The sequence below is a fragment of the Hemicordylus capensis genome, chromosome 1 (genome assembly GCF_027244095.1).
Source record: "Hemicordylus capensis ecotype Gifberg chromosome 1, rHemCap1.1.pri, whole genome shotgun sequence".
Taxonomy (NCBI): Eukaryota; Metazoa; Chordata; class Lepidosauria; order Squamata; family Cordylidae; genus Hemicordylus; species Hemicordylus capensis.
In genome coordinates this window covers 192,762,342-192,788,460 of record NC_069657.1, presented here as the reverse complement: position 1 = coordinate 192,788,460, position 26,119 = coordinate 192,762,342, and the positions used below count along the sequence as shown (strand labels likewise).

The window sequence follows — 26,119 nt, the reverse complement described above, 5'->3', positions numbered from 1 at the left end:
ATGGCTGGTGGCTGGCTAAGACAATTAAGTATGATGGTGTTGGTGGAAGACACTGTTCAGAAATTAAGAGGAGACGCAGGCATTGCCCTTGAGGACACACAAGGAAAGGGGAGTGGAGGGAAAAGGCAGAGATGAGTGATCAGCTTAACAATGCCAGAATAAAGTAGTGAGTTGTAAGCAGACATATATATCTACTTGGGGCCAGGCTGATCTTCCCTAACTGGAGTTCTTGCTTGGCCACAAGTGGCACGACAACCCAGAATCCCTGGTCCCCCTGGCTGATGGCAAAGAAAGGGGAGGGTGCCCTTCCCCTCCCCTTGACAGTCCCAGCAGAGCTGGCCTGGTAATGAAGCATGGAGAGGCAACCACCTCAAGTGGCAGCTTGGCAGAGGTACCCCACCAACGTACCCCCTCCACCCTGTCCCCTTACCTGGTAGGAGCTCTGCCACTGCCTCCTCTCACTCCCTGGCTTTTAAAAAGGCAGAGGGTGAGGAACAGGAGCAGATGGAAATATGAAGGAGGAAAGTGGCTGACTATCTAGCACATCTCTCTACTCCTCCACACTTCCTTCCTCTCCCCGTTTCCTGCTCCTCTGCATTTTCAAAAGCTGAAGAGGAGGCGGTCGCGGTGGTGGCAGCAGCAGAGTAACAACAGAAGCAGCAAGTAAGGGAAGGCAGAAGGGGGACGGACTCCCTCTCTGCCAGCAGGGGGGGGGAGAAGTGTGGTTTATGGTGCATTCCACATGATGGAACGGGGGGCGGGGGACAAGCAGCATGTTGCAAATGTAGATTCTGCTTGCTGAAGAGTGGGTGGAGCCTTGCCACACTGCAGTTGGGATTTGGGTAGGCCTGAGTTCCAGGGCAGCTGGCAGTTGGAGCAGAGTTCTTCCTGATAAGGAAGGGAAAGCAAGCTCCTTGCAATTGCTGCTTCTGTGGTTAACGGCTGGGGTCAGGCTGGTCTCACCCCCTTCAGGGGTGCAAATCCTCCAATTTGAGGAATTCCCTCCTCACTTTACCAAAATCACCCTGCCAAGCCTAATAACCCATGTCTTCAATCCCCATAACATATTTTCTCCTCCACAAAATGTCTTTCTTCTCACCCGCCCCAAATTATGTGAGGAATTATTCCTCAAGCTTCCCCTCTGCCTGCACCCCTTGCTGTGTTGCTCTTCCTGGGAGGAAGACCATACAACTGATAGTTACAGGTTGAAGAAGGCTTACTAAAAATTGGCATTTGGGGTATCTTTAAGCATGCTCTCCTTTTTTTAAAAGTCAGAAATTACAATCAAACAAGACAAAGAGGCTGATAATACTGAAAGCCAGGAGGAAACTGGGGACATAAGAGAAACATTCCTTCTTTTGGCCTACAGGAATCCTGGATTTTCTTGTTAACATTTTCAGCTGTTATAGTTAATGAACAAAGCTGAAATGGTAGCTGCTTCAGACAATAGGTCTGTTAATGCTAATATGTCAAGACTGTTATTAAGTGTCACCTACTGAAGCATTCTAACAAGAATCAATACTGCACTGAGGTTTGCTAGGCTCCCTGCATCATCAAAGGAGCATTGCTCAAAAATGCCATTCAGAAAACACTGGGATCACTTTCACTTATCTTCCAGCTCCAAACATGGACAAATGGGGTGGGGTGGGGCGGGGGAGAGTGCTCACAAATGACTATCATCTTCTTAAATACTAGCTAGTGTCACCCTCTTTACCACACCATTTCTTCTGTTCTGTATACATTCTGTATGCTGGAAGTATTTTGCCTTAAGAAGTTGCATAAAGCCGCATTTGTGTAAAAAGAGATTAAACACAGAGGGGTACTTGAGGTGCAACCCCCCCATTGATGCTCAGTATGCATTGAAGCTGTTCTATAACTTTAGAGGCAATCCTGATGGCATCGCTGTAGACAGGGCTGCTATGCAATGACTTTAAAGTGCTTCCAGGCAACAGCACGGCACTCCTTTGCATTGGGACCCATGGAAAGGGGCACTGCACTGCTACCCGGAAGCACTTCAGCGTCAATGTGCAGCAGCCCCATCGCTACACCATAGGGGTTAACGACAAAGCAACTCTACCTGCAAGCCTCTGTCACCCCCTTGAACTGTTGCTTACATGATTGGTTCAGATTTTCTGAGGAAATGAGTTTTGATGGAAGGATTAAAAACAAACACCAACATGACTAAATTTAACTTTCCACCCATTTCTAAACAACCAATATGCAAGGTATACAATCCCGAGCTATGCAACATAAGAGCTTCATCTTAGCTTATTTACATGTTATCCAACATACTTAACGATCTGTGTGTAGTGTATAAGTGTACAGATCGGTACACATGTACAGTTGTTTGCATGTTATATTGAACACAGGTACAGCAGTACACTTCCCATCTGTACCCTGCATTTACAGGGGCCTGTACCCAGGTTCTCATTTAAAATGAATGCAGGTACACAGAAACATATATATCAGTATTCACATAAAACGTAATAAGACTCCTCTCTGTGTAACTACGGCTTTCCTCTAGGGATCTGCACAAATCGATGTTTGTGATTCAATTTGAGTTGTAATTGAATCAGCCTGATTTGATTCAAGCTCAAATCTGATGGCCTCAAATCTAGAGTCGATTTGAATTTGATTCAAATTTGAATCAATTTGACCTAATTTATAAGGGCTAGGGGGTACCAAGGTGGGTCCAGAGGAATAGGGCAAAGGGGTGGATTGTTAGGAATTTCCATGTGTTGTGGAGTCTCACTTTGAAATAACTTCTTCACAGGTATTCCCAATGAAGAACTTATTTTAAACTGAGAATCCACACCAAGAAACAAGGGAGATAGCCAGCCAATCGCGAGATAGTGCAAAGGAACCAACCAGAATGGCAGAGAAGTTCAGAGGTGGGGACATTGTGGGGACAAAATGGCAAATCGCCGAATCAATTCAAGTTCGAATATAGGGTGATTTGATTTAACCTTGAATCTGCTCAGTGCCTCCAAGGGTGATTCAATTTAAGGTCAAATAACTTGAATCAACCAGATTAGAGTCAAATTGATTCAGCCACAAATCGATTTGCACATCCCTATTTTCCTCTGGAAAAGTTTTCCTGCCTTTCTGCTCCACAATGACTGGTCTCTGGATAACATGAGCTTTTGTACTGCACTGTGGTAATGCTGAGAGGAGAGCTCAAGTAGACATGACAAGAGGTCTCTATGTGTGGAGCTCACTATGAGCTGGGTCTCACGATCAGTGAAACCCGGTTTCGGAGAGTGCACGTCTAAGCCTGCTCTCCCCACACACGAGCAGGGAGGGAGCCCTGGGCGGCCGGATCAGCCGCCCACATGATTGCTGGCTCCGTGACAGAGCCGGCGGGGGTTGGGGAGCTCGGGGGCCATGTGGCCCCAGGAAGCTCCAGTATGCCCTGCGCAAGCGCACAGGGCATACTGAGGAGACCCCCAGAGCCGGGAGGCAGCTTTTCGCCTCCCCTCCAGGGGTCTACTCGTGAGTAGCCGTGCCACAGAGCTGCACTGCGGCTACTCACAATTGGGAAGCCCGGGTTTGTGGAGCACTCGCTCCGCAAACCCGGGCTTAGAAGAGGGCTACAAAAGCGGGCTAGCCACTTGTAAGCCACCGGGTTCGCCTGCCCCAATGTTTCCCCCCCTTCTTCTTAAACAAGTAGCTGGGTTGAGGGACCCATATTTGTATCAGTGCCATGGCATGAGAGGGAGGGGAAGCTATGAGTCACACTTTTGCCCTTGCACCATGGCCCCAGTCCAAATTACCCACTAGCTGTAGAGGGGGAAGCTTATAATCATAAACATGGTAACTCATCACTTCCTCTCTGAGGTTTATAGCAGCTTCAGGGGAGGGCCCTTTAAATCAGAGAATCAACATGGGGGAAAGGGTGAAATTCTCCCTGCCCCTGCATGTAGACCCATACAAATTGGCCGACTCACAGCTGCTATTTGAAGAAGAAAACATGTCAGGAGCTCCCACCTCACATCAAATTTGATCCTCAGCCAGGGGCATAGGGAGCTTGCCAGCGGTCCAAGGACAGGCTGCTGCCAGTGGCCCCTGCACCCACTGCTGCCCTTACCCACATGTACCAACTATGCTCCCTGCAATTGACATCAGATGCAGGGGCATGTTCAGCACCCAGGAGGGCCATGTGGCCTCTCTTCTGCTCCTACCCAGGTGGCATGTTGTTTGCCAGCTGGGAAGGAGCAAGAGAAGGGTGGCACAGCCCCCTTTCCAGGTGCTGGCCACATCCCCTGTGTGGGCATCAGCATGCTGATGCAGTGGGCATAGCCAGCACCTGGAAGAGGGGGCACACAGCCCCTCTCCTTCTCCTTCCCAGCATTTGACATTGGTGCTCAAAGCAAGGGAGAGAAAGAAAGTACCCAGACAGCACTTTTTTTTAAACCAGCTTTGTTTGCCAGTTGGGTGCAGGAGGAGAGTGCCCTCTCCTCTTCATCCCCTAGGAGAAGAGGAGAGGGCACCATGACAACTTCCTGAGCCCATCAGCCCATGGCCATTTGTTCCCTCTTGCCCAATGGTGGCTGCACCACTGTCTTGCATCCATCACAGGAAAAATCTTGGTAGATTACCTCCAACTTTTGGATCATTTCCGCAGAACTTTTCATAGAGACTGGCTCAAATTCAGTGGAAGGAATCCATGGGGGGGAAGCACTTGCTCATGTTGGAGTTCCATGCTGCCGCTGTCTCATTTGCAAGGTGCTCATTGTTCATTTTGCAGCATTCACGTGCAATATAAGCATGCCAAAATTCTGTGGTCTGGGCAGATGTGCTGCTGGTATGTTTGTGTGAACAGCCTGGAGCAGGGGTGGCCAAGTGGATGCTCTCCAGCTATGGGTGAACTGCAACTCCCATCACCCCCTGCAACAATCATTGCAGGGTATGATGGGAGTTGTAGTCCAACAACAGCTGGAGAGCCTCAGGTTAGCCACCCCGGTCCTGCTGCATGCATTGCAAACACCTTTTGAACAAGACAGCTGCTGTGTGGCAAACGTACAGTGGCCATTGCTTTCACACCTCATCGCCTTTAAACCAGGGCTACTCAACTTCAGCCCTCCTGCAGATGTTGGCCTACAACTCCCACAATCCCTAGCTATTGGCCATTGTGTCTGGGGATTATGGGAGTTGTAGTCCAAAAACATCTGAGGGGCCTAAGTTGAGCAGGCCTGCTTTAAACTCATACAGACCAATAAAAAAGGGAGAAATCCCAAATCCTGGTAGATGTAGAAAACAGGAAGGAAATGTTGTTAGTACTCTGCAAAAGAGTAAATAAAAAACTGAGTCAGGCAGCTAGGATAGATGTACTCTTCAAACAATAATTTTCCTGGCAATAAGTTGCAGCTTATGGGAATTAATAAGCCATAAGTAAAGTGTTCTCGGGAATAAAAAATATTTCTCCTAGGACCTAACAGCTTTGTGAATTCATAAATGTCATCCAATAGATTCTGCATCCTCTAAAAGAAAGGAATTCAAGTAGCAAATCATTTGCAATGCCTTAACACTTTGTTAAAAAAAAAACCCTTTTGCCTTTCAAGGTCAAATTGTCCAGCTTTAGCTTCAATCTGATTTCAATATAATGTTGAATCCACTTGTCATTCCATTTACATAAGTCATTTAAAGCTTTATCTTTTGTGAATTATGTCTGTGTCCACAGGCCTGGGGGAAATTGTTATTTTATCACTCCTTTCAGAATCAAGGGTGTTTTTCTTTGAAGTGCGGCTGTTCTTATGAAAATTTTTGCAGCCCTTCAGAAGTCGCTTCTGACAGCTTTTGTACAATGGCTCCAATGTGAAACTCCTATTACAAATGATATGATACATGTGTCTTTCATGGGTTTACTTTGGGCTTATATTAGTTAAAATGCACACCCTTTAAAAAGAACAATTTTGTTGCTTAACTCCAGAGGCTCTAACAGTGATGCAAATGATAAGGGACTAAAAGCAGTGATCATTTAGAAAGCATTATTGGCTGCCAGTTCAACAGACTGCACTTGATCGAGTCATTCCCTTTACTTTACTAGGTCAAGCAGTGACTGCCATAAATATTCAGGACAAGCTCTGCCACTACTATTCACAGTGACATTCAATGCAGAACTAAGACTGCCACACTGGCAGCTAGAGTTGTGCCATTGCTAAGAGACTTGGGGCTTTTCCAGACGTGCGTTTATTTCCAGATGTGCATGCTTATTTCTAGATATACATGTTTCAGAAGTATTCCAGATGTATGTTTATTCTCCTATAGTTTATATATTCTCCTGCTCCCTGATAGCATGTTTCCATGCTTTGGCCACATATTGAGCATGGCCTTTGTGCTATTTTCATAGTGCCACCTGCTGGTCATTGTTTGCAAATCTGTCTCTTTCCACAACTACTTAAAAGTAGTAATGAAAAAGAATGGGTTCTCACAGACTGAGATCCTGCCATTGAAGAACAGGACAGAAAGCAGAAATCCAACACATTCCAAAATGGTCCATATACAAGGAGTTTTACAAGTTTGTTTTAATTGTAAACTGCCCTGAGCCATTTTTGGAAGGGCGGTATATAAATCAATCAATCAATCAATCAATCAATCAATCAATCAATCAAATAAATAAATAAAGACTCCATCTTCTGGAAACCATTTTATTGCCTGAAAAGCCCTACTGAGAGAGCAAAGGTGAAAAATACCTTTATCTTTAAATGGATAAAGAATGAGATGGATAGATATCTTCTCTGACCTAACATTTTTATTCCTCATGCCATATAGAAACTGCAGACATGCTCCTTATCTTAGGAAGTAAACTCCACCACTATCCTCTGTTTTGCATCACACTGAATTCACCACAGTCATTTATCAAGTGTTTCTGTGTGCAATGATTCATTTGAACAGCGTCTTTGTGTAACCTTGATTTTTTATTGTACTAATCATATTGTGATCAGATGTGTGACAGGAACTTGGTAGCTCTAACCAGTCATTCAGTCAATCACTCCCTCCTCCCTCATATACTCATACACACTTATGTAGCCATTCACTTGTACAGAATTATATATTCTCATCTTGTTTCCCTCTTGAAGAGCTAGTGATGCCTTAAACTGGTTAGATGGCTTGGAAAGAGTGAAAGCTGAACAAATAAGAAAGGAAGGGATTTTTAATCATGCCATTATAAAGTCATTGATTTTTTTGTTCCTACACCTGAACAACTTAGGTAGCAATTATAATTTTAGATCAGGACAACTTTAATAAAGAATCACTATCCAATTTCACTCATTTTAGGTGTGACAACTTCAATAAAAATGCATTGACTCTGTAGTCCTTATGCCCGTTCCTCTAAAGCAATCTTACTAAAGACAATTGAACTATTCATACACAAATAGTTTAAAAGATGACAGCTGTACTCATGAGGACATGCATCCTCATGTTTTCATTTCCCCTTCAGTCACCTAACCAGCTTAAGCAATTGGAAACAATTCCTGGAATGATATGGTTAAAGATGGGGAAATGGGCAGAGTGTGTTTGCATGCAAGACTGAGAAAGCAAGAGAAATCCTTGTACGTTCTGAGAAAAAGATATATTTTTCAAGTATTTTAAAAAATATAATCTATAATCCTATTCTGTAATGTAGCTGGGTAAGTAAAACAAAGGGTCTGTTCGGACATAGCATGAAACCTAGGGTACACAAACCTGTGGTTAATCTGTGAAGCCAGGAATCATTCTGCAGATGAGCATTCAATGACGGTTTTGCAACCTCTGACTCCTGGACAGAGGAACCCTTCTACAGACTGCTTCCTTTCTACAGAATGTTCTACAGACTGCTTCCATCTGAGGCTTATTCAGCTTTTAGTTACAGACAAAAATACTCAGTAGGTTACAAGAATACTTCAAAAGCACCCCAAATAATGTTGGGGCGGCAGACTTTAAAAGTCTTGGTTACCCAGTTGCAAAGAACAGGTATGTAGGAAAATGCAAAAGCACACTTAAATGTGTACAGTCTTTTGCTATGCCCTAGGTGTATGGAGCGTAGGCTAGTGTTTCTTATTTCAATTACGTTGTAGGTAAACTATAATAGAACAGTCCTGGCCACATGTCCCTCTCTGACAAAGAACTGCCTTCTTCCTCCCAACTGCTGTTTAGGTCCCACCCACCTGGTGTGCTGATTGACTGATCCCTGGAGTTCATCAGCCTGTCAGTCAGGACAGGGTTCATTTTTTGTTAACTCTTTAGGGGGAGGGGTGGATGATCACTACAACTGCTCTCTCATGAGGTAGGCCTCCCAGCTATAGGGCCTCCCGCTGATGTGGGGCTCCCAGCATCTCTGGTTAATGATATACTCAGTACCTTCCCTTCTCCATGCAACCCTTCCAGACTTCCAAGGAGTCTGGCCCACTTAATGTGTCCGAGTGGTTTTGGGTAGGCAGAGTTAGGACCAGGCCAGGTTGGCACCAGCACTACAGCATATGTAAATTGGCCACTGCGGGGTATCCCAGAGCAGGGCACCTGCAGAGTGTAGGGCCAAAAAAAAAAGGTGGATAAGTGTTATGGAGAGACCAGAATGTCAGAGAGAGGACATGGAACTAGCAATCGGGCTGGGCAGCAACAGCCCTCCAGCCCACATATGTGTCTCCAGGTCCAGTCACTCTCATGAGGAGTCCTTGGGAGAAGGGCATAAGCATCTATTGTACAATTTATCATCACACAGGGCTTTTGAGCCCAATCCCTTTGTCCCACTAGACAGCTCCGCTCATGAGGTATAGTGGAGAATGCATGCTTTCACCCCACGTGAAGAGGCTGGGGGCCCCTTCCCCTACAAACTAGTACAAAAAATAGGTCACTAAAAAAACAAAGGGCTTTCTTTTCACTCAGACTTAGGGTTATCCTGTTCATGGTCAATTTTCTTTTGCCAGAATGCATAATACTGCACCAGTCTGGAGTACCTCCAAATGGGTGGTGCAAGGCTGACACACACACACACACACACACACACACAGAGAGAGAGAGAGAGAGAGAGAGAGAGACACACACACATCCTTCAACTTTGGACCCCAGCTGGTTTTGTACTACAACTCCCATAATCCCCAACCAAAGTGGCCAATAGCCAGGGATTATGGGAGTTGTTGGCCAACGTCGGCAGGAGGGCTGAAGTTGAGCAGGCCTGCTCTATACAGTTGAAGGGAGCAGTATTGTCCACAGGAACTTTAAAAACACAGACAATTGTCAGGCACTCAAGCCAACCAATGTCCTGTTGCCCAACCAGACAACACACAAAGCACCTTTAAAATGATGCCTTGCTGAGCAGCTGTGCTAGATCAGGTGTTTTGTGAATGGAAGGGTTCCTTGTGTGTGTGCCTCCTCTCCTTCCTCAGATTGAAACTGTCAAAACGCTTTCTATGATAATTATAAGTAAAGATCCTGCATGCCGGGCAACAGTTGATGAGTGGGCACAATGGACAGTGACAGACACCAGCTTTGTGGGGCGATGTCTTGTCTCTTTAATTGACTGGACAGCAGGAAGATTGGCAGGGCTGCGGTTTCCACAGCTGTGTTCCTTATGTAGCTTTGATGGAAACCCTGCTGTGCATGGGGTTGGCCCATTGTTATTTCTGACTGCCCAATGGTTATTTCTGATAAGCGCAGTGATAAGCGGTGACCTGACATATGTGCCCTTTGTGGGAAAGCAAGTTGTTCAATTTCTCCTGTTACCAGGGCTTCATGTGTTTGTTCAAAAATCACTGCAGTCCTGAATTGCTGGAGATATCTTTGTTTGTTTGTTTAATACATTTCTATACCGCCCAAAATGCAAGTTCTCTGGGCAGATTACAAAACAATAAAAGCAGCCAATAAAATTATTAAAACATTTCAACAATTAAAATTAAAAAGTTAAAACTATTAAAACACAACTAAAATACAATTAAAACAGTATCTAATTAAAAGCCTGGGTGAACAAATGCATCTTGACTGCCCTTTTAAAAGTTGTAAGAGATGGGGAGGCTCTTATTTCAGCAGGAAGTGTGTTCTAAAGCCTCAGGGCAGCAGTGGAGAAGGCCTGTCCCTGAGCAGCCACCAGACAAGCGGGTGGCAACTGCAGACGAACTTCTCCAGATGATCTCAATGGGCGATGTGGTTCATAGCAAAGAAGACGTTCTCTTAAAGTCTTGTCATCCCAAACCTTTACTGGGGATGCACGGTGTGGGGGGGGCATAAGATGCAGGGGGAAGCAGGCATTCACCAATGTGTTTCTTTCCCTTTAAATGCAAGAAATGCAGGGACACTGCATCCCTGTTGCCAGACAGAGGCAGAAGGAGAAAGGAGATGGCAGAGGTTGGAGCATCAGCTCCAAGAAGCAGCTAGCAAGAAAACCCCAGGTTTCAGCAGTGCAAACCACTATAAACTGTAGGTTCAAATTCAGGTTTGGGAGCAAAAAAGAACACACATCCACTGGATGATATAACATGATTTTATTCATTCATTCATCCATTCATTCATTTATTTAAAATATTTCTATGCCGCCCAAAACATACATCTCTGGGCAGTTTACAATTAAAATTCATCCCATGAATTTGTCATCTCATACTATTGGTATGCATGGTTTCATGCATTCAGACGACCACAAACCTGAACCTCTAGCATATTTACCTATGCTTTGGCATTATGTCTGAACACAGTCATAGTTTTCAGCTAGCAACCCCATGACTGGAAAGTTCAAGATCATTTTGAATAAAGACATAAATACGAGTAACTTGAAATGTGGTATTTTGTGAACATCATATTTGAGTTTCATAACTGAATTTCCCCACAAATCTTAAATTTAATGACCCCAAAAGATTTTTTTTTTTTTGCAAAATTCAGCCTCATGTGGAAAATAAACATGTGGTGGGGTGTGCACAAAACTGGTTTTCCCAGTTCTGTTTGAGTCCGAAGTGGACTCAAACAGAACCAGGCGTCTTCAGTTTTGTGCCACCAAATAAGCCCCCTGACTTGGCTCGAATTCAAGCTGGTTCAGGGTATCTAACATTTTTAAAATATATATATTTTTAGAATCACTCACCAGTGGGTCCAGCAGCCTCAGGGGGTGCTGGTGTGGCTGTGGGGGGTCTCCACAGTCTCCCTCTCCCCCCGCCAGCCTCCACCCAGTACTCTAAGGGCTGTTTTGGCCCATTTGGGGGCAGTTACGGCCCTTTCCCTAGTAGTGGCAGCCATTTTGGAAGCTGCTGCACATGCACCCTGGCCATTTGTGTGGACCAGTTAAATGGTGGCCATCTTCGAGGCTGCCACACATGCACCCTGGCTATTTGCATGGACCAGTTTGATGGCGAATCAGCTCAACCTCAAGCTGGTTTGAACATTCCTAACATGTGAATCCAGTAATTTCAAAATGTAGGGAACAAGTTAATGAGGCTATTCACATGATGGGATGAAATCGAGCTAGCCTCTGCTAGTCCAATTTTGTCCCATCGTGTGAAACACCGGGCTCGGCTGCGAGCCCGGTGGTTCCTGAATGGGTAACCTGCTCAAGTAACCCGCCCCTTAACTCGCTTTGCAAACCCGGGTATTTTTTATCATTTGTAGCCACGGCACAGCAGCCTCCCAGCTTGGGGGTCTCTCCAGTATGTCCTGCGCACTCACGCAGGGCATACTGGAGCTTCCAGGAGCCACGCAGCCCCCAATCCTCCCAGCCCCTGCCGGCTCTATCACGGAGCCAGCAGTCATGTGGGCGTCCAATTTGGCCGCCCAGGGCTGCACCCAATTCATCTGCGGGGAGAGCGGGCTTACCTCCGCTAACCTGGACAAAGCCTGCTAACCTGGACAAAGCACTAACCTGGACCCTGCTAACCTGAACCCCGCTAACCTGGACAAAGCGGGTCTCACTGATTGTGAGACCCACCTCAATAAATATTAACAGATCACTTTGGTGCTACTTAGCTGGAATGATTGAAGCCTGGATTTAATACATCCTTGTAGTCTGGCAGCTACTTATGTAGCTAGGGTCCAGTTGAGATGATAGACCGGACCCCCGATAAGGCTTATCATGTAGCTATAGCACATGTAGAGGGGTGGTTTGGATGAACTGCCCTCCATCATACTTAAAGAATGGTGCACCGGGATGGGCGAGGCAAGGAAGATGTGCATGCTTAGTAGGACTGAAGAGGCTAGATTTCAAATCCCTGCTTAGCCATGAAACTCACTGGGTGACTCTGGGTCAGCCATTTATCTCTCAACCTAATCTGCCTCATAGGATTGTTGTGAGGATAAACATAACCATATTTACTGCTCTAGGCTTTATAAATGTATGCATTTTATAAATTATTATTTATTACATGTATATCCTTCCTTTCTTCTATCATGGTACTCAAGGCAGCATACGTAGGATTCCCAAGCAGCCACCCATTCAGGACTTGACCAACATTTAGCTTCAACAAGATGTCCGTATCATGTGCTCTCAGACCATGTCCTGGGACCCATCAACACCGACAAGTTCTAGGTAACAATGTGGGCCTGTCTATGGTAAATTACACCTGGATACTAGTCTGGCCTTGTCAATCTGTTTTTATCAGTATTTTGGTATCGTAGATTCAGGAATGCTTGATGCATACTTACATGCCTCCAGCCACCCAGAGCACTCAATCCATTGTTAATATCTAAGTCCTATGCTACAACCATGTATATTTCACTCTCTCAAAGACAAATTCTTCAAGCACTTGCATCAAGCATTATTGAAGAGTCTGGAATCCATAATGAGTTAGGCAAAAGCTAAGCAACTGAATTTCAGTCCAGCCAAGGTGGAGGCCTGGGATAGGTAGTTCATCAGAACATGACGGTGGTGGGCAACTAGTTCTAGATGGGCTTCCACTCCAATTTAAAGATAAAGTCCACAATTTGGGAGTGATTCTAAACCCAGTTTTTATGGATGTTCACATGGTTACTTTAGCTCAAAGTGCCTTTCATCAACTGCAGTCAAAACTGATGTCCACCCACTTCTGGAAAGACATGATTTGAACATTGCTATTCATTGTTTGGTAACATTCAGACTTGATTATTGCATTATGTTGTATGCAGGGCTATCCTTAAAGAGTATTTGAAAACTTCAACTGGTTCAAAATAAAGCAGGAGGTCACTATAGTGATCATATATCTCAAATACTGGAGGACCTTTATTGGCTTCCAGGTTTTTTTTTCGTTTTCTGGGCATGATTCAGCTTCCAGTGCTTACCTATAAATCCCTCAATGATTTTGGACTGAGATATTCAGCTTCTCCTGCATGAAACAGCCCTAAGACCCATATTCTGATATCTTTCTCCAGACTCTTTGACCTTCAAAAGTGAGGCAGGTGTCTGCTGATGATAGGGTCTGCTCCATGTGGTACTTCCTCTTTGGGTTTTCATTTGGCAGAGTGGGTCACCTGATGATTTCATTATCATCACTTAGGTTCCAGGCTAAGTCCATTCTGTTCGCCGGAGCTTTTAATTATGGCTGGGTTCAGATGTAATAAATGAATAAAACATCTTTTCAGTTGTGTCAATTGATCCCTCAGAGTACCTTGGACATGGGACACACTTAACTCTGATGGATTTACTCAGCAGTGTTTTGTATTTAAAGTGCCTCTCAGACTTGGATAACAATGGGATGTGCCAAACATGGCTCCAATCCTAAACACACTTACCAGAAAGCAAGCCCGATTTGACACAGTGGGACTTGCTTTCAGAATAAACATGCCTAGGATTAATCTTATCATCTACTGCCTTTAAGCCATAATAGCTTGTCCAGGAGTTCCTTCCACATGTATACAGAATTGGGGGGGGCAGAGAGAACTGCTGACCACTTCAGAATGTAAGAAAAGCCCTGCTGGATCAGGTAAAGGTCCATCCAGTCCAGCATCCTGCCTCATGCAGCAGCCAACCAGTTGTACTTGGGAAGCCCACAAAGCGGGGAGGAAGAGGGGAACCACCCCCTCCCTTGGTGCTCCCCAGCACCTGGAATACCACCTCTGATCCTGATGAGATTATAGAGCTACCAAGGTTAGTAGGCATTGAAAGCCTTATCTTCCATGAATTGGTCTAATCTCCTTTTAAAACTGCCTAGATTGGTGGCCATTAGGGATATGCCAGCCAGCTCCAGGTCAAGCTGGCTTAAACTCCAAGTCGCCTGGCTTGAGGGCTCACCCTCTAGCTGGACCAGGCCTAGCTTGGCTCGAGGTTGAACTGGAGCCCCCCACCCGAGGCCTAGCATTTTCACAGCCACTGGTAGGTCTCCTAATATCTCCCTCCCCCCGGTCTCAAATGGCCTGTTTCAGGCTGGTTTTGGCCCATTCCAGGCTTCTCTGCACTGGCAGTAACCATTTTGGAGGCTGCCACACATGCACATGTGGCCGCGACAGCACCCCCCAAGGCCCCACAATGGCGGTAAGTCTGCCATTTTTTCCATTTTAAAAAATTGTTTCAGTCCCCCCTTCCTCCCCAAGCAGGGCCCAAACCGGTTCAGACTTGAGCCGGACCATGTCCAGCTCTAGTGTGCACAAATCTGGACCTGGTTTGATTAGAGTCTGGTTCCACTCGAACCAAACTGGGTTTTCCAGTTTTGTGCACACCGCTAGTGGCCATCAGCGCATCTGACATATATGCACCTATGGGCTGCATGTTTGTGTACAAGGGGCCCTGCATTTTTCAGAGTCAGGCGCCCTCAGCCAGGGTTCCTGATTACACAGAGGAATCTTGCATATGTTCAGCTATTCATGCTTTGGGCCCCTTACACAAAAATGCCAGAAGTGCAGTCAATGATAGGGAATAGAATAGCCAGCAAATGCTTTCCTTCATCCCCACATGTATTCAGCGTACATGTAGAAGTGATGGAGCCCTTTCTCATGATCAGTGAGAAGGGCTTGAGGGCACATGGGGAGGAGGCCACTAAAACTTATCTCCCCTGCAGACGATCATTCGGTTTGTGCTGGACAGACGGATTGGACATCCTGACAGACACCGACTTTTCCCAGCAGCACTGAGGATTGGGGGCTAGGATGCCCCAAGAAATCCCATAATGCACCATGCAAGTGCACGGTGCATTTAGAGAATACCCTTGGCACTGGCCGGAAGGCAGCTCCTATGTTGGTGCCTGTGGCACCAACACACGGCTACTAAGCTTGTGTTAAGTTCATAACTTCAGTTACTAGGCGGGCCTTTTTGTCAGGTTTGCCACTGAGCCGTCACCATCAGCCGCATGGCTGCTGGAGGTTTTTATACACAGCCAAGACGAGGCTTGGCTGCCTTACTCTGGACTTGGTTGCATGTGAGAACGGCCTCGTGGTTTGCATGCTCCTATAGCATATAATAGTTTCTTCAGAGCCCTGTAGGACAATGTAGAGAAACTGCTTTCAATGACTATAATTTATTCATCGGCACTCTGCATGTACTGACCTCTCTGAGTCCAGTGCACAAGGAGGAGTTTATGCAAACTCAGCACAAAAGCCTAATAACCTTCCAGAAAGCCACCTGGCTAGTTTGTTTTCAACCTCAAGAAAATATGTTATTGTTCACAGTTCCTACAAAATGCCAAATATGGGAGGAGGGAGTCATTCCACTACCAAATACAAATAAATTGTGTGTCTGTGTGTGTGTTTCAACTAAGAGAAAACATTTAAATTGTATTTTAAATATGAATTGAGAATACATGTACTTTCAGCACTGCCCATGCCCAGGTCTGCCTGCCTGGGATCTGAAGGCAAAAAAATGTAGGCAACACGTATGTAAAACTATTTATTTATTATCTAACCCATAAACATATTGCATGCCTTACTGAGAAGCTGAACAGCATTTGCAGTAGTGAAATGAAAACTGGAACCATGCAAGACACAGTAAAGGCAGCCAAAGATAAGAGAAAAACAATTAATTGTAACATGAGCTCATTGTGTTAGCAATACTCACAAGCAAGACAGGGATTCTTTTAAAAAAAAAACATGTCTAGTGAATAATTCATTTCTTACTTCAGATACAAAATGTGTAGCAATTGCCAGACTGACAATATTAAATGAGGCATTCGTTCATTGCAAACATTTAACTAAATGGATAGACATTCTCATGATGATGCAGATTTATAATATCTGACAATTTATCCTACTATTGCTGATCTTGTTAATGTTGTCATCAGTTACAGACATATCAGCAGTAATTATCCTACACATAGCAACTAATGATCTTGTCAATAAACGTTTCATGCCTCAAAACTGAAATGAATGACCTTGTCAAACAGGACGACATGGAATATGTATGTGCAGATTTTTATTTCACAACTAGTTTTGTCCGATGGGGTTAAGCCAGCAAGTGTATCTGCATGGCAGCACATTTCAGATACCACCATTATCATTAAGATCATTATTAAATATTTGTAGCTGCCATGCTTAGATGAAACAGTATCTCAGGCAAGTAAAACTAGCTAGACATAGTTGTGCTTTACAAAAATATTGAGATGTTGTTTATGCACCAGTAGCCTAACAAGCGAGAGTTGCCTTATCAGCTTTAAAACAAAAGCTGACACCAGGTTTCATTCACCCCATAAACTGGCACTATGTAGTTTGGATTTTAAAAATTATTATTTGCAAAAGACATGGATGCCCTCTTGTGGAAATTGCTGGAAGATACCTTTTATTCATGATACAACATAGATTATGATGATGTGTGGAGTCTGTTCACACTGATTAAGACTTGTTCAAATAACTAAAAACCAAGAAGCCAACTCTGACAGAATCAGTGCAGTGTTAATGTCAGATTTACCTTTGCTAACAGAGCAAAGAGGCACCATTTAAAGTGGGATTTGCTTATATTTAAAAGGGGGAGTGCAACTGTTCCTATCCAGTCCCAGCACAGCAGGCCTCTAGCGGCTGTTGCTGGTGTCAACCCGTTTTCTTTCTCATTTTTCTCATCTGTGTGCAGAATGACTTTTGTTCTGGGGAACAGCATCGAGGCAGTGTGCGCACATGGGCATTCAGAGTTGGGCCTTCCCAATTCAACCTGAGCGGGATCTAAAATTAAATGAGCAGACATAAAAAACATACAAGTGCATGCACATGTCTATGCCTTAGAGAGAATACTAGTGTCAACCTATATTTCTCTTTAGAATGTCAACTCTTTGGGGACAGGGGACATCTTGATTTTTATTTAGTTTTCTATGTAAACTGCTTTGAGAACCTTGTTGAAAAGCAGCATATAAATATTGGTAGTAGGCTGTTGCCAGAACCTGAGGGGTATACTCGTGTGAAATAGGGGCTATAACCCAGAATTTGGCTTTTTAAAAAGCCAAAATCTGGCAACTACTAGTAGCATGGGTACATTCTTACTTAAACTAGTATGGCTACATCTGTGAGCCACGGAGTCCACAACTGAGATCTCCCCTAGACAAATTCATTGACTGGACTTAGGCAACTTACTAATTTGCAGCATTCAACCTTCATCTGCAACATGGGGATAATAATAGTGGCCTCCCTTTCACAGCTGTTTTTAACCTTCAGTTGTCTCCTTGAACAATTACTTACTTTTCTTACATAGGAGGAATCAGTATTGTCATCACGGGGTTATCCTGTACCACAACACTGATGCTGTAATGGGGTAACTTTCTTTCTTACCCACATGCCCAATCAAAAAACAGTGACAATATTATTAATGGGGGCGGGGAGATAAATAAATGTTACAGGTTGAGAGAATATTTGTGATGTCTTATACCCAAGCGAGTTATGTAACATTTCTGGGAATAAAACTAGTTTCAACGTTTAATATCTTGAAAAAGCCATTTAATAAGTTGCCATCCATTAATTACTAAGGACACCAGAAAAGCTGTGAATGGACTTCTTCTGAGATGAGATAGTTTTGCATAGTGCAAATAGGTTATCTTATAGAAAGTTTTGCAAAGGCTAGATATGGATGGCCAGTTGGCTTCCATGCATAACAGAACTGGTATGAACAAACTTTGACTGCACCCTAACCTATAGGTTACCTCCCCAAAACAGGGTCAAGAGTCCTGGCAAAGCAGGTCCTCTAAGCAGAAATTATTGTAACTTCAGATTCTTCGTATGGTGCCTATGAGCCTTGGCTTTTAGTCTTTTTAGTTCAAATCTAGATTAAGTAAATATTCAGTTTTAAATATACACAAGTACATCTATAATAGTATGAACAGTGGCTTTGATCTTCCATCCTCGTTAAGGCTCTTGTTCTTGTTCATCTACACTTGCATCCAGAGAGATTTTTAAGACTGCAATTTAAGGAACGAATTAACAGCACTTTTGCATGTATCATTATTTCTCTGGAGTGCATATTTCCTATTTAATATTAGGAAAAGGGAAGGGTTGTCAAGTATTTCTAATTGAGTACTGCAGCACAAGTCTGCATATTTTCCATGTCTCCATTCAAGTACAGAAGGCTTGGAAATGTGTGAGTAAGCTCTGTGGATCTAAGAAACAGAAGTAGGGGAGATGTGCAGGATTTCCTAGGGATTCAGGGGCCTACATGTATATCTTACTTTTCTTCCATAGGAGGAATCAATATGGCAGACATAGGGTTGCCAAGTAGTCTCCTATCCAGGCACTGACCTGATCCAGAACCACTCAGCATCAGAAAGACACATGCATCATGTGCCCTGTGGCAGATCTACTAGATTAATACCCTGTGTTATGTGGAGATTCCAACACAATTAGCAGTGTCAGAAGCCCTTTATTACCTAACCCTACTGCCACCAATTGTCTTTAACCCATTACAGTAGAAGCTCTTCCCTCTGGTAGTAGATAGGGTAGGCATTAGGCATGATAATTGACTGATGAGACCACATAAAGCTCAATTAAAAGATATTGCAGTTTATTGTGCAAATGATACCTTTTTATAGCTTCAAAACTATGAGGTCATTCACACAATCAAAAACTCTTGTTCTATCCTGATTTGGGAGCTGTGTATCCTCTCAGTTTTTGGTTGTATGGAAGCAAGTTAAGAGGAAAACCGGGATAGAAGTGATTGTGTGGAAGCAAGGTAGGAGGAAAAGCTACTCAGGTTTTCTTCCTACTTTGCTTCCACACAGTCACTTCTACACAGGTTTATCCAAAAATTGGGGGAACAAACAGCTCCCAAACCCAGGTAGAACACAGTTTTTGATTGTGTGAAAGACAATGAGGCTATTCTCACGACCAGTGAAAATTGGGCTGGTCATGTAAACCATTGGGCTCGCAGGCAAGTCCACTGGTTTACAAGCAGGTAACCTGATGAATTGCCCTTGCCCTTAAACCGGGTTTGCAGAGCGAGTGCTCCACAAACCAAGTTTTTAAAATCGTGTGTTGCCGCGCCGTGGCAACTCACAAGTAGACTCCCGACCAGGAGGCTAAAAAGCAGCCTCCTGGCTTGGGGGTCTCTCCAGCATGGCCTGTGCACTCATGCAGGGCATGCTGGAACTTCCAGGGGCCGAGCAGCCCCCGAATTCCCAAGCCCCCGCCGGCTCCGTGACAGAGCCAGCAGTTGTGTGGGCGGCCGCTGCGGCCGCCCAGGGAGGGCTTACTGATCGTCTGTGGGGAGAGTGGGCTTAGTCCGCTCTGCCCACAAACCCGATTTGGCTCTTCTCACTTGGTCGTGAGAAGAGCCTCAATGAGATTATTCTCACGATCACTGGAAAGTGGGCTAAGGGAGCTTAGTCTGCTTTCCAGCCATCGTGAGAGCCAGCAAGCTCGCATGCGAGCCCAGTGGTTCCCTGGTGGCTAACCCGACATAGTAGCCCTCCCCTTAGCCCAGGTTAGTGGAGTGAGCGCTTCTCTAACCCGGTCTTCCTGATCGTGTATTGCCACGGTGCAGCTCCGCGCCGCAGCAACACACAAGAAGATTCCTGGCCGGGAGACTGCAAGCAGCCTCCCGGGTTCGGGGGTCTCTCTAGGATACCCTGCGCACTCGCGTGGGGTATCCTGGAACTTCCGGGGGCCATGTAGCTCCTGATCCCCGCCGGCTCCGTGACTATTGGTGTGCATGGTTCGGTCCGGAGGCCATTGACAAGGCCTCCAAAGCGGCCCGGAATCCCCGCTGTTCGGTTCGGAAGGGTGGGGGGAGTTTCTCTTTAAGGGGGGGTGGTAGTACTTACCCCCCCACCGCCGCTCTTCCCCCTCCGGCGCTGGCGGTTTCCAAAACATTCTTGGGGCAGCAGAGTTCCTCCCTGCCGCCCCTATCCCCATCGTTGTCCTTGCTAGCGTAAAAGTAGACAGAGCTGGTGGCGCGCATGCGCCCTTTGCAGCGCGTGCGCTCGTCCTTACCGCTGGCACGCGCACACCACATATGTCACACTGCGCGCGCGCGCCAACAGCGGGGACGAGCGCGCATGCGCACCACCAGCTCTGTCTACTTTTATGCTAGCAAGGACAACGACGGGGGCAGGGGCGGCAGGGAGGAACTCTGCCGCCCCAAGAACGTTTTGCAAACCGCCAGCGTCGGAGGGGGAAGAGCGGCGGGGGGGTAAGTACTACCACCCCCCCCTTAAAGAGAAACTCCCCCCGTGCCGGACCGCGGGAATTCCGGACCGTGCACACCCCTATCCGTGACAGAGCTAACAGTCGTGCGGGCGGCTGATCCAGCCACCTGGGCTTCTGCCTTGATCGTCTGTGGGGAGAGCGGGCTAAGCGAGCTCTCCCCGCAGAACCCCCTCTGGCAGGTCTCACTGATCGTGAGACTTGCCTCAATAACTATAAGCAGGTTAAAGCAAGGTTGTTCTAGTATTATAGCCAACATGGATTACTGCCCCTAAAGGATTATGGCTATAAATATGACTCACAATTCAATTAGGGGAGCAACCTAAAACCAATTCCCTTGACACTATTCCTCCCCAGTGGTCACTTACACGGGTGCAGATATAAAGGCATCTTGGTGGCTCAGTCCTCTTGGCTGCAGGCTTGTTCAGTAAGGAAGCTTCCTTTCTTGTCAGCATCTTCATCCTTGGCTACGCCGGCACTGGGGAAAATTATTCTGGTTTGTCTTCTCCTTGCCAGTCCAAGTGTCTTTTGAAGTCTTGGTTTTTCTTGGACTCCCCTGGCTACAAGCTGTAATCACTACCGATCTTTTCCTTCAGGCTGGACTCTTTCCAGTGGGCAAGCACAGACAACCGAAGGCAGTGCTATGCTAGAAGCTACTAGAAGGTTGCCTCAGATAATCTCTCTGCTCCCAATTCCTCCGAAGCCTTCCCTCCTAGCAGCTTCAGCTCTTCATTTTTCTCCATCTTGCTTTGAAGTCTCTCCTCTTTTGAATCCAGTTCTGTATTCTGCCTTTTGAGGGTATTAACTATCTCACCAGACTCTTTCAATAAACTCCCTATCAGCTACCTGTACCAGGCCTTTTATATTCTAGCCCCACATGGCCTTCTAACCAATCTGTTTTTCACATCTATCTAGCCTAAAGCTTACTGATCAATGACCAATTGAATTTGACAGCAGATTGCCTCAGTGACCAAGCCTACAGCTGGTTCTAAAAACCCCTGGTTCATATAAATGGTGGAACCAGCTAGAGGCTCTCAGACTTATTGAGGCTCCAGATTTGGAGGTTATCCTTCAGGGCTGAAAGCTTTGGGGCTTAGTAATGAAAGCACTGTGGAGATTTCTGTGTGCCACTGGTCTCTATCAGCAGCTGTACTTTAGGAGACTACTTAAAGACCAGGAGGTGGCTATAGGGCCTGTTTGGTCTTGCCATGCCATGCCTTAACCCATCAATAGAAAAAGTCTCTCAGACGAAGTGCAGTAAACTAACAACACAGTTTAGCAACACAGTAACTAGATGCCTCCAACAGAGGGCCACATGCTAAAGAGAAAATGCTGAACAAACTTAAACAGAGTGATCTTTCAGAATGTATGATGCACTGGTGGTGTTGGGGTGTGTGTGACTTCAATGCCAGGCTGGGGCCTGATGACCGCACCCTATTCTCCCGACATCAGATTCCACCTCCCTGTCTGGAGTCTGAACACATACCCCCCCACACCTCTCTAAGGACCAGAGATCAAATTACGTGGGCCTCTGCCTAGCAAAATCGACTGCCAGGCTCAACCTCCACATATTAAATGGCTCTTTTGCAAAGGACCATCCAGGAGAATTTACTTATTTATCTGGCTCCAAAACAAGTACCACTGAATACATCGCTGTCTCCAGGAACCTTCTACTCTTTGCTGAGAATGTTAAGGTAGTACCTCACCTTGACAGCGATCATTTCCCAATCTGCCTTCAATTATCGTTTCCTTCCCAGCAGATCCACTTGGAGGCCCGCTCCACACCTTCAGTCTTACCTGAAGGTCAAGCCAGGTGTCATGCCAAATGGTCTGCCCAATTAGATCAAACAATCTAGCTGCTTGCCGAGGAAACTCTAAAGAGCTACCAGCTAGATCTAACTTCAAAGGATGCCACTTGTGCCCCCCTGGCAACCTACGAAACCCTAATGCATGCACTACAAAAGCACCTAATCAGTAAGGCTGACCCCCACCCCTCAAAGCTGCCTTTGTGTCTATCCAAAACATCATTTTACAAAGAATGTGTTGACGCCAGGAAAGCTCTTGTTTCTGCCTACCAGATCCACAAATCCAGTTCAGGAACCAAAGCCACACTGGTCCTTCCAAACCTCCTCCACCTTAAGAGGCAATATAAACACCTATTGGCATGCAAGAAAAGAGAGGCAATGAAGGCCACTTGGTCATGACTCATCCAGGCAGTCAGAGCAAGGAACTCAGCTATGTCCTGGCACATCACGACCAACTCCACCCGCAATGGCTTGGCTCAGTTAGGCACCCATATCTCATCCGAGATCTGGGAAATACATTTTCAGAAGCTGTATGAAGACCCCACTGCAGAAGATGCCTCCCCCAACTGGATGTAGAGGACTTGCTCAGGTGGCCACCGGTCTCTGTGGCTGAGATTGAGTCTCTCATTTCCCAAATCAGAGCAGGGAAGGCCCCCGGAGAAGACCTTATCCCTCCAGAGCTTATAAAAAATAGTATAGAGTGGTGAGCTTCAGTCTTGGCCTCTTTACTTACATTGACCCTCGTGGCTGCATTCTAAAGGACTGGGGGCTGGCGATTATCATCCCCATATTCAAAAACGGAAGAAAGGATGACCCTGCCAACTATAGGCCCATCAGCCTGCTCAACACTATCAGCGAGCAGGCAGGGGAGGGGGAACCTCTGAAGACAGCCCCATGGCTGCGGCAGTGCCCCCCAAGGGGGTGAGTTAATTTTTTTAAAATTACTTTTAACCCCCACAAACAGATCAGGAGGTTTGGCTTGATGCCAAACTGAACCGAATGTGGTTCAGCTTGAAACCAGTTCAGTGTTGAACCAGGTTGATTCCAAACTGGTTTGCACATCCCTAGAACCTGCCAGGGCCCTCCGCTCATCACCTCAGGCTCTGCTCATGGCTCTGCCACTAACAGAGATCCAGTCGGTGGGGACTAGAAACAGGGACTTTTCGGTTGTGGCCCCTTGGCTTTGGAATGCCATCCCTGGAGATTTTCACCATGATCCCTCCCTCAGTGTTTTTAAAAAACAACTAAAAACACATCTTGTAAAAGAGGCTTTTTAATGTTCCATCTTTTGTTATATCTGGTAGGTTCTTTAGTTTTTCATTTTTATAATTCTCAATTTTTTTTCTTTTAAATAACTTTTAATTAAAAACTTAGTTCTGATTGTGGTTTTAGCCTGGACTTTTAACTTGTTTACTTAATTTGGTTAATTTTATTAGTTTGATTTTACATTGTATTTGTTTTATTGTTGTGAGCTGCACCGAACAGTAGTGTACTGGAAGAGTGGAGTATAAATATTTTAAATCAAATGATGATGATAATAATAATAATAATAATAATAATAATAATAGGCAGCCCCAGCAGCCCTCAGAGAAAGACCCTCAGAGAGAGCCCTCAAAGACCAGCTGCTAATTGACAAAATGATTTTAGAAAATTGCAAGAGAAGAAAAACAAATCTAAGTGTTGCATGGATTGACTACAAGAAAGCCTCCGACTCATTGCCTCACACATGGATACTAAAATGTTTAGAAACAACTGGTGTCAGCAAAAACATTCAGATATTTATTTAAAAAGCAATGAGCATGTGGAATACACAGTTAACAATCAATGGTGAGACATAGGGGTGTGCACGGAACCGCAGAGCTGCAGTCCGGCACTGTGGGGTGGGTTCCTTTAAGGGCGGGGAGGGTTTAATTACCCCCCCCCGCCGCTTGCCCCCGTCCAGCGCGCGTATTTAATGTAATAATTGGGGCAGCAGGATACTTCCCTGCTGCCCCTTGTCCCTCTGCAATGCCGCCAGCCGCTTTGACTCACAGTTTTGAAAAGTTATTACTGCTGCCCAGTGCCAATAATGAAGTCGAAGAAGCCGGCCTCTCCGCCCGGCGGCTCCCCCAGGAGCCGCCGCCGCCTCCCAGCAGCCACTGAGAATGGCTCTGCCATGGAGGATGCACCGACGCGCCGCGGCAACCCTCACTTCCGGCTACCATGCAACTTTCCCCCACATACAGAGTGGCTGCATTCTGCCACTCTGTATGCGGGGGGAAGTCGCATGGAATCCGGAAGTGATGCAACCCTCACAGCTAGCTGGGAGGGAGGGAGGGAGGGCTGGATGTTTTTAAGAGTGATTTCGCGGTGGCGGCGGCGGGGGGGGGCGGCTGGTTTCCAGCGCCCCTATAATGTTAAATACGGGCGCTGGTGGGGGCAAGGAGGCGGGAGGGCTAAGCAAGCCCTCCCCGCCCTTAAAGATATACCCCCCACCCGGACCCGAACCAGCCCAGTCCGAACCGGTCCGGCAGTTCGGCCATTCTTTGGAATGGCCGCCGGACCGGTTCGGGCACACCACTAGAAAGGCTGTGGCAGAAAAAGACCAAAATAATCCCAGTGATAATTGGCACCCTAGGTGCAATTCCAAAACAACTTGAAGAGCACCTCAACACCATAGGAGCCACAGAAATCACCACCAGCCAATTACAAAAAGCAACTTTACTGGGAACAGCCTATATTTTGCAATGATATCTATAATAACAGCATCAACATTGATAACAAAATTCAGTCATCCCAGTTCCTTGGGAAGGACGCAATGTCTGGATAAAACAAATCAGTCAATAACACCTGTCTGACTGTATAAACAAGCAATAATAGGCAGCCCCGGCAGCCCTCAGCACATGTGAAGAGGGTGGGGATGCACCAAGAGCACACCCACCCTCATGTGACTGAAGGACATCCTGATCTGAATCGCTCCTCTACACTAGCTCCCACAGGATTTCTGAACTGGCCTAGTAATAACAAAGATTCCAAAGAAACAAAAGTCAGGCATCATCCAAAGCCTTTTCAAAAACCCATGTCTTAACCAAGCAGCAAAATATAACAGTGATGGGGCTAGGTGAGTCTCCCTGGTTAGATCACTCTGCAGCAATGGTTTCACAACCAAAAAAAGGGCCCAATCTTTCAGACCCTACTGCTAAGCCATCAAGGGCAGAGGGACATAAAGCAAGACCAATTATGTTGACTGGAGTACATGGGAGAACACAGACAGGAGAAGGTGGTCCTTAAGGTAACCAGGTCCCAGGCCATTTAAGGTTTTAAAGGTAAGAAGCAGTACTTTGAATTGGTCTGGAAAACAAATAAGCTGTTAGTGAACTTTTGAACTGGTCTCTGTCCCTGTTCTTTTCACAGCAGTTAGCAACTGATCATGTTTAGCTCTAGGCTGTGTAAAGCTTTTCCTGGCAGTGATTTCCACAGATCAAACCTCTTCTCAAAGGACAGAAGCAGGCCTAGGCCTTGTTTGTTTGTTTGTTTGTTTGTTTTTCTGGCCAGCTGTCAAGCAGTATGTTGCAAATAAAATCCATGCTTAAAAGACTGAGGATCCCACAGTCTGACAATTCCGTTGAGAGTGTGAAGAGAAACATTAAAGTCCTCGCACAGCAGAGTATGCTTTAGTGATAAAGATGCTTCGCCCAAGAGTTTATCCGGAAACAGTAGGTTGAGTTCAAAAACAAATAAAGATTTATTAAGAAACTGAATCATCACATACTGAGAGCCATTGAACAACGTACTCAAACAGGCACTAACCTTCAACAACAACTAATTCTAACTGACTCTAACTGACAGACCAAGACAGACCTATG

General features: G+C 45.7%; 2 long non-coding RNA genes across 2 annotated transcripts; one reads left to right on the top strand and one right to left on the bottom strand.

Annotated features, from left to right (window-relative positions):
- Nucleotides 1-613: 613 nt before the first annotated feature.
- Nucleotides 614-12,965, top strand: LOC128331091 (uncharacterized). The gene is made up of 3 exons (XR_008310271.1): nucleotides 614-663; nucleotides 10,258-10,392; nucleotides 12,355-12,965. It is a non-coding gene; the product is annotated as an uncharacterized LOC128331091 (long non-coding RNA).
- A 2,767-nt stretch (nucleotides 12,966-15,732) lies between these two features.
- Nucleotides 15,733-21,955, bottom strand: LOC128331083 (uncharacterized). The gene is made up of 2 exons (XR_008310270.1): nucleotides 20,838-21,955; nucleotides 15,733-17,007 (listed from the first exon to the last, which is right to left on the bottom strand). It is a non-coding gene; the product is annotated as an uncharacterized LOC128331083 (long non-coding RNA).
- Between the last annotated feature and the right edge of the window lie 4,164 nt (nucleotides 21,956-26,119).